The sequence below is a fragment of the Lissotriton vulgaris genome, chromosome 9 (genome assembly GCF_964263255.1).
Source record: "Lissotriton vulgaris chromosome 9, aLisVul1.2, whole genome shotgun sequence".
NCBI lineage: Eukaryota > Metazoa > Chordata > Amphibia > Caudata > Salamandridae > Lissotriton > Lissotriton vulgaris.
This window is the reverse complement of record NC_141697.1, coordinates 957,717,444-957,727,307: the sequence shown is the minus strand read 5'-3', so window position 1 is coordinate 957,727,307 and position 9,864 is coordinate 957,717,444.

Here is a 9,864-nt window from a genome sequence, read left to right as displayed (position 1 = left end):
AGCCAAGTGAGGATATGCGGGAACTAATGGAGGCGGGTAAAAGCCAAGGGCCCTGTAGACTACAAAGGTATGCTGGGGAGTAGGTGAGCGAAAGGGCAGAGTGACGTGCCCCTAGCCCCGGGCGGCCGCGGACGGGCGCAGACGGGCTTGACTTATGCGCGACTTCGGCGCGAAGTCGGCGCTCCCGCTGCGCTCGTCCGCTGCGCTCGTCCGCTGCGCTTGCTCCAGGTTGCCATATATAACTGGTTGCCGTGAGCCACTAGACCGCTGACCTGCACGGTGGAGAGGCAGGGCGGAAGTGGAGCAGGACCAGGCAGGAAGTGTCGCTCGTGGGCTGACCCTCCGCTCAAACGGCACACAGCCGGGGCGGACCGGGGTCGAGAGCGAGAAGATGGAGGTAGGTTCCTCAACTGCAGAATATTAATGAAGGCACCATGCTCGCAATCAGCATGAAGAGGTGTTCGAATTAGCCTGCATGAATGCACACGCGAGCGCGCAGCGCTATAGTCTAATTCAAGTTTTAAAATATGCCAAGTACACAGCACCGCTATCAGTCAGCGAGCTGAGCGATTTTAAAATGGATAAAATCAGGGGTCAAGTAGCGTGGGAGCGCGTGAGTAGCCTGCCACCGCTAGGATCTGTAAAAGTTGTCTGAGCGCGGGGGGAAGCAGGAACAAACAAATACCTGGGATACTGCAGCCACTAGACCGCTGACCTGCACGGTGGAGAGGCAGGGCGGAAGTGGAGCAGGACCAGGCAGGAAGTGTCGCTCGTGGGCTGACCCTCCGCTCAAACGGCACACAGCCGGGGCGGACCGGGGTCGAGAGCGAGAAGATGGAGGTAGGTTCCTCAACTGCAGAATATTAATGAAGGCACCATGCTCGCAATCAGCATGAAGAGGTGTTCGAATTAGCCTGCATGAATGCACACGCGAGCGCGCAGCGCTATAGTCTAATTCAAGTTTTAAAATATGCCAAGTACACAGCACCGCTATCAGTCAGCGAGCTGAGCGATTTTAAAATGGATAAAATCAGGGGTCAAGTAGCGTGGGAGCGCGTGAGTAGCCTGCCACCGCTAGGATCTGTAAAAGTTGTCGATGAGTTGTATAAGATGGTAGGCGCCCCGCAAATCTAATTTGGTAAACACCGTTGCTTTGCGGAGCTGGTCCAGTAACACGGAGATGAGTGGAAGAGGGTACCTGTTCTTTACAGTAGCTATGTTCAAGGTTCTATAATCAACACAAGCCCTCAAAGTCCCTTCCTTTTTAGGAATGAAAAAGATGGCCGATGACACGGGCGAGGAAGAGGGACGAATGTACCCTAGCTGTAACATCTCATCAATATAACCTTTCAGATGTATCTCTTCGGGTTCCGATAGTGCTTACACCCGACTACATGGCAGCGGAACCCCTGGTACCAAGTCGATCTTACAATCGTAAGAGCGATGCGGTGGAAGACCTTGGGCACATTCTTTGTCAAAAACATCCTTAACCTCTTAAGCGCTGCGCCTATACCAGCTGCCGACGGCACCACTACCTCGGGAGTGCTGCCGTCGGCCGTTGGACGTTCCACCTGCACCTGCGCAATGGAACGTTCAGCACTGGAGCTGGACGTTCCAAAGCAGCTAAGGTGTTAAAGGCAGAATACTGTGACGGAACAGATCTCACATCCGCCACAGCACAAGACAAAGGATTAACCCGCTCACCTGCCACGGTATAACAATTCTTCAAACAATGCACTGAGTCTAATGTCACCAATCTCTGTACCCAGTCAATCTTGGGGTAATGAGTCTGCAGCCACATAACCCCCAACACCAACCCAAAAGAAGGAGCATCAATCAAATCGAAAACCACCATTTCCGAATGCCCATTCTCACACAATAAGCTTAAAGGAGCGGTCTGTCCGGTGATGCAGCCTGACGTCAGCTCTGTCCCATCGATCGCCCTCACTGGCTCCGGTTGTTCTTTCAAGTGACACGGAACCATCAATTTCTCGGCCATTGAGATGTCAATGAAGTTTCCGGTAGCACCGGAATCCAACAGCACCGACACCGGGACATGGTTCTGTGCTGAAAGCAGCAAATGGGCGTTGATAACAAAATGTCTTGGGGCTTGATCCAAGGCCCCAATGACCTCATACTGTTTGTTCCATTCTTCACCCGTGCCTCGGTCCACCTGTATACAGGCCACCTTTTTCCCAAACCCTGCACCTGACGGCTTCACCGATATTCCCTTGCAAAATGGCCTCCCTGGCCACAATACAAACACAGGTTTTTTTTCCCTCCTCCTCCTCTTCTCCTCTGGAGTCAGAGGTCCCCTTAACCCTCCTATTGCCATGGGTTCGGGTGCTGTTTTGCTCTCCCCACTGGACGGGGTTTCAAGGGATGTCGTCTATGAAACAATCGAACCAAATGGGTTGCATGCACCCCCCCAGCTGGCTCCCAAGTCCTGTCCTCCTGTGTGTACCCCTTCCAATCCACCAGGTAAAAAAGGCGACCCCTGACCCACTTGGAATCAAGGATAGCCTGAACCTCAAATTCCACCTGTCCATCAATCACCACAGGCGGAGGAGGAGGCAACACCTGAACCGAGGGTATGTAGGGTTTCAACAATGATGTGTGAAACACGGGATGCACCCCGTAGTCTTGCGGTAACCTGAGCTTCATAGCCACTGGGTTTATAATCTGGATTATAGGAAAAGGACCCACAAACCGGGGTTGCAACTTGCGTGACCCCTGCAATCGCAGGTTATGAGACGCCAGCCACACTAGATCACCCACCTTATACGAGGGAGCAGGAACCCGATGTTTGCCTGCCTGTACCTTCATAGCCGCCTTGGCCTCCAGTAGGCTTTCCTTGGCCAAACCCCAGATATCTCTCAATCGTCCACACACATCATCTATGGCTGGCACGCGTCCCGTGGGCTGGATAGCCGCAGCTCTAGGGTGGTACCCAAGTGAACAATAGAAAGGAGTCATACCCAGTGCGGAATGCAGACTGTTGTTATAGGCAAATTTCGCAATGGGTAGAGCAGTCACCCAATCACAAGATAAAGAAGCAACAAGACATCTCAAATATTGCTCCATCGTCTGATTGGTTCGCTCAGTCTGACCATCAGACTGAGTATGGTAAGCCGAGGACAATCGTATCTCTGTCTTGAGTACCAGACACAGCTCGGTCCAAAAATGAGACACGAACTGTGCTCCCCTGTCAGATATTATCACAGCAGGTAACCCATGTAACCGTACGACTGATGACATAAAAACCACAGACATTTTCTTTGCCATAGGGATTTTGGAAAGCGGAATGAATGCGCCATTTTGGTGAACAAATCCACCACCACCAATATGGCAGTATAACCAGAGACAGATGGTAAGTCGGTCACAAAATCCATACTTATAGTATGCCAGGGGGCAGGAGGTACCTCCAAAACCACATCTCTCAATACGGGGAGAATGAACAATCTGTCCTCGTAATACAAAATCCCCTCCTTTTCTCGATTGGCCAATGAGTCTCGGATATTAATCAATTAAAGGAGGCTATGTAAGACAATAAGTCCTGCCTGCCCTGCCGTAATTTTAAAAGCTCTGCATCGCTCGCCTGCATAAACGCATGTTTAGCAAACAGACCCCGCATCAAGTCCTTGAATGCTGAATAGTTATACAGCACACAGTCATCCCTTTCCACCAAGGGAATTGCCCACTGGGCAGCGTTACCAGCCAGATATGACAGTGTAAAAGCGACTTTCGCTGAATCGTCGGGAAAGGCACTCGGTCTACACATAAAGTGCAGCTGACACTGGTTCATGAACGTCCCGAACTTGTCGCTATCCCCTGTAAACCTTTCAGGGGGGGCTAAGGGCACTGCAACAGGGGTTGTTACCATTACGGCTATAGGATTGCTGCCTCCGGCAGCGCTTTGTCCAGCCCCAGCCCCACCCCCGTACTGAAAGGTAGCAGGCTGTATGACTGGACCCGTCCCCCTGTGTTGCGACTGCTCTCTGGCCCTTACCGCCACTAATTCCTGTTTTAGACCTACATTCTCTTGCTGTAACTCTTGGACCTGTGCCTGTAGTGTATGTACTGCTCCCATTATGTCCTGCATTGAGGGACCACCCATACCCCACCTAACGGATTCCCATCTTCGTCCATGCTAGTCCGGGCAGTGCTATTTATCGTGGGCTTGATATTCTGTTGGATTCCAACCAGCCCGAGCACTGCAGGAACGTAGCATGCACCAATCCCCTTCCCCTGCCCACTGACCACTCACAGGACAACCACTATGAGTGTGTCAATGAACCTGAAAAGAAGGTGGTAATGTTGAAGAGACACCAAGTCTCCCACCCTTATATGAATGCAGGACACGGCTCCCTCCTTTTCTTCACGCGTCTGCACCTATGTACAACAGGGAGAAAGACAAACCCTTTATGTGTAAGGTTCCGCCCAGCTAAGTCTCAACCCCAATGACCATGCCCCGCCACAACATACACAACCCCTCTTACCAATGTGAAGCGCAGGCTCAGCTTCGTGAAGGTATAAAGCACAAAAACATGGCACTCAGGAAATGCAAGATAAAGTCTCTTGCAACAGATAGCCAGTCGGGAGTATTTCCGAACGTGTCCTTAAAGATTTAGAAATGCACAACGAGAACCCCAGCGTTTGTTGACAAAAAGTCTCGCTGAGTGACCCAAAACGTCACTTCCGCCTAAACGAAGCTAAGCGGCGTCTAAGCAAAGAGGCGCGGAAACGAAGCCGAACGCTTCGTTTACCCTTAGCGTTCCCTAGCAAACACTTGCAAACAAGGGCAAAAGGTCCTTAGTATTTAACGTGAACGGGAGCCCCCGAACACCCAGAACCAAAGCAAACGCTGGGGAAAATAAACGAGGGAGGGAAGGGAAAAGGGAAACCCCGGGACCCGTAACTAACTAACTACAGAGGGGAGGGGGCAGCCAACACAGCGGCACAAAAAAATACTCTTCTCACGAGCCCGTGAGGAAGAACAAGAAAAGAAAGGAATCCAACCAGCAGGAACCTTCTTCAAGCAGCAACCAGCAACCAGAATACCAGAATCCAAACAGCGGCAATATCAAGCAATGAGGTAAAGGTAGGACAAACATTTATCCTACTTGCCACAGGTCATGTGATGTCAAAGCATGGTCACCGAGAGAGGACTAGCCCCGAGCCCTAACATGAAGATCAACACAAAGAAATATGAAGTCAAGCCACTCAATATCCCAAATCCCTTACCAATCAAGGTGGATAGAGAGGACCTAGCCATGACTGAGAGTTCACCTGCCTAGGCAGTACTATCAGGCATGATGGAGTGGCAGGCAGCAAAATCAGTAGCCGACTGAACAAGGCCAGGAATGCCTTAAGGATGCTAAGTAATGTGTGGATGTCATCTTTGTACACCAACAATAATCAAGCCGAGGCTTTACCAGTGCTGGAAACAGCATTTATATCACATACTTTACATCGCCTGCAATTATAACGCGGTTGTTACAATAACTGCGTTGTTACATCTCGAACCATTACATCGCAAGTTGTTACAATCACTTGCTGTAGGGGGCAGAAGGTGTTGGATTTACAATCCAACACCTTCCCTGCTGTTGTGCAAATTAGAGTATGAATAGTAAATTATACTATTCCTAAGTCCAGTGCACCCCCTACAGCATGTCTTTGTAATGATTTGCGACATAATGGTTTGTGATGTAACAACGCGGTCATTGTAACAACAGCGTTTTAATGGCATGTGATGTAAATGACATATATTCTGCCACACTTTTGTCTGGATCAGAATGCTACAGATAAGGTAAAGCAACATCACCAAACTTTCAGCCTTCCGCATCAGTATTCTGAGAAGAATCTTGAGCATTTTCTGACCGCGATCCATCTCCAGCCAGGAACTGCTCATCAGATGCAAGCAAGAAAGCATGGACACTATCATTATGAGAAAATGATGGAGATGGACACGACACACCATCAGAAGAGAACAAGACTCCATCACAATAACAACTCTCAACTGGACTCCAGAAGGCAAATATAAGAGAGGAAGGCCAAAGATCACCCGGAGCTATATTATTCATAAGGCTGATTTTCCTCGATTGCGCCGGGCACACCTTTTAAAAGGTGTGCCCAGTGCAATCAAGGAAAATGTGCCGTATTAGGGTGAATGCGCTGCCCCCAGGGCAGCCACGAACTCGCGCTGCCCCCAGAGCAGCACATTCATGTGAAAAACGGAGCAGCTGCTTGGAGTCGCTCCGTTTTTTCACAGTACAGGCAGCACATGCCTGCACTTTCAAACAGGATTAGAGATCCCCTTGCACCTCCTGAGAGCTTCTTTGCCACTGCACCCGAGTCTGTAATACGGCACGGACGCAGAGGCAAAGGGATTCTCTCATTGACATGGGGCCCGCCCCCATGCCAAAAAGGGTACGCCCTTTTGAGGAAGCGTGGCACTATATGTGCGCCAGCACTTTCAGCATTACAGAAGGGCCCAAACAAGCATCTGCAGCCCCTTCTGCAATACCAAAGTACTCAGGGGGCTCACAAAGCGGGCGCAAACGCCCATTGAGCTCCCAGGGCATTTTTATATTACGGCCCATGGAGGCAAACTGTGGAAACAGAAATTAAGACCCTGAACCACAACTAGGGCCCAGTACAGAAACTTGCCTAAGACAGACAAAAGTGGAGGTCCTTTGTTGCTTTGCTACACGCCCATCGGCATAATGAGAACTAAAGTAAATTAAAACATATGAACTTGCAAGGGCTATGAGCGACCAGCACTGTGTCTTTAGTTTATCGCTGGCTTAGGCAACCTAGCAGCAAGCACTGAGGGGCATATTACCAACGATTAGCGATATTTATCGCTAACGAGGCTTAGCAACAAAAAACATTTTGCTAAGCATCACCGGAAATTATCGCAGAGATAACTTGCTATTAGCAAGGTTTATCTCAGAAGAGATAAAAATCCTCGCGCTAACTGCCAAATGAGAGATTATCGCTGGAAAACCAACGATAATCTCTTGAAGTTTGGCGTTAGCTTGATGATAGGGGCTCACAAACTTAGCCATGATATCCACCTTCCATAGGATATCATGGCTAAGTCAGGTTAGCGCTGCTTTTTTTATCACTAACAGGGTTAGCAAAATCCTTGATAATAGGAGAAATGTTGCTTAACAACATTTCTCCTATTATTTTTCTCTGGAACGCCCCCTTTGCATCTCATTAGAGATACAAGGGGAAGCATAGAGAAAAAGGGTGCTAACATGCAAATTTGCGTGTTAGCACCCTGTTGCTGATAGGGAGATAATTTTATCTCCGCTTTCTTGGCTTTTAAAGCCAAAAAAGCGGAGATAAATCCCTTGATAATATGCCCCTGAATCCGTAAACCAACCATTAAAATGTTGTGCCAGCAAAGTAAATACAACAAAGAAAAAACATGGAATTTCAAGCAATTTCATGTTGAATCTGCAGTTTAAAAAAAATGACTACTTGGTCTCATCACCAAAATCAGTTTTGACAATATATATCATTCTCAAAAGGCAGTGGCCTTGACTGACAGCAAATCCAAACAATGGCGAACCGGGAAAAAAAATTAAAGCTAATGAGGTTGACCCAAAACAGACTAACTCTACTTCTTCATACTTTTCAAGTATTAATGACAAAAAGTGCGTGCAACAGCTGTCTGTAGCAAGACCTAAAAAGTAACTAGTGTTTGTTACTCATAATTTATTGAGGCGATCACACCCAGTAGAGTTTCTTAAGCCTGAAAGGAAACTCTGGCCTTTTCAGAGGAAAATTGGCAGGCGTCTCCAGTGCTTAATTTGTAAAAGAATAATTAATGGTGACCACTTTTTTCTCAGACGTCTGTGGGCCTGCGTCAGCCCGAATACCAAGGCTGTTTACTCTTGATTCCACCTCATTCCCCCTTTATTCAACACGATTACACACTCCATGTCCCTTTGTCTCACACTGTTAGGTTCTTTTTCGTGCCTGCTTTCTCCCTTTTTCACTGTTCTGTGCTACCTTTCTCGCTATTCTTATGGGTGAAAGTACAATCATTAGCAATAAGTTGCGGTCTACAAAAAAGAGTGCAGGTGGGCCTCAAATTAAGCACTGGCGGTGTCTCTCACTTCATCATTTCTGAGTTCTATTCACTTAGGAAAGGATTAGCAGCAAAAAAAGCGTGTTTGAGAATCCGTTATCTACAGATAACACATTTATCCAAGCCTGAATCCCAAAATACTACTCAGCAATTGTTACGGATATTGGGGCAGAGGTTAGATAAAACCCAAAACGTAATTCAGCACAAATTCCTAAACCATTAGCCTGAACCTTACCTAAATTATAACCTCATGTCTGACAGCATAGTTGTTTGTAACTAAAACACTACATCATGTAAAGTCTCTTTGCATACCTTATTGTGCCTAAGGTCAGAACTCTGTAATTCAGCATCTCTACGGGAAATGCTCCTAGTGTTTAATCATGCCCCAACACCAGTATCTTGTACACCTTTCTTATACATGCCACTCAATAAAACTAGGAGGAGGTCAAGTCAAACTTGACTTCTTCTCTTTGTTAATCAGGACAGAGAACAACACTTCTTGTTCAAAATATAGGAAGGACACAGAAGCTGACTGCTTCTTTTGAACCGCTTCCCTACCAGCCTGAACTTTCAAGGTCCTCTCTCCTTGTAGCTACATTGAAGCTGTCATGTTTATGAAAGAGCAACAGAGAATTATCCAGCTTGTTACAGCAAGTCGCAGAAAAGAATGACAATCTAGCACACATTTTATTAGCTACATAATTTAAACAGCCCTCATTCGTTCTACATGTGGCAAAAAGGTACATACAAAAGCCATAAAGTCATTCCACACGTCACCAGAGATTGAAAAGAGAGGTACAGGAAGAAAAAATGGAAAGAAATGAAATTAAAAGGAAAACAATAGAAACGGGGTGGCTCCGCCTTTATGGCAGAGGAGCGTCTCCTCCCCTGCCGAAAGCCAGCAGAGACAAAGGACAACAATAAAATGATAATAAAGCAATTTTATTTACATTTTATTTCTCGTCCTGCAAGGCTGCGAGTTGAGGGAGGGGCGTGGCCATCCATACTGAGCTGCAGCACCAGAGAGGAGGCAGAACAGTGGGCACTGCTAAGTAAGCATGACGGTCTGGAGCCTGCCAAACCGTCATGTGCACTTAGGGCCTGATTATGATTGCGGTGAACCCACCAATGGCAGCCTGCCGGTGGCGAGTACACCACCATCGTGTAGCTATTCTCCGCCTGCCAGATAAGGATGGCGGGCGGAATACTGGCCTCCGATACAGGCAATCGTTACGATTGCCGGACCCAGCCAGTATTCACAAAATGGTGGTGGTGCCAGATTTGGATACTGCATTCCGCCAGTCTTTGAATGGCGGTTCCATCGCCACTCAAAGGTTGGTGGAGATTGACTTTGGGGGCCCATTGCGGACCCCCCTTGTTCAAGGGCACTGCACTTGTGCACTTGGAGAGGCACCTATGGTGCCTCCCTACAGTCCCCTGCACCAGGTGGCAGGCACCATGCCTGCCACACAGTGCAGGGAAATGCACAACTTGCATTTTTAACATTATGGCGGGTGCTGCAGCCAGCAGCCAGTAGCACCCACCACAAGTTAAAAATGGCTTTTGCGGCCACCACAGTGGCAGTCGTATTGTAATCTGCAGTGCCGGACCACTGCCATATGATGGTGGATGGACTCACGTCCGTCCACCATCATGATCACCCCCTTAGTCTTTCTCAACCTGAGCTGTGTTGTACAGCCGGGTGGAGAACTAACACAGGCTCCCAAACCATATCTGACTGCCGAACCAGGGTGCTCAGG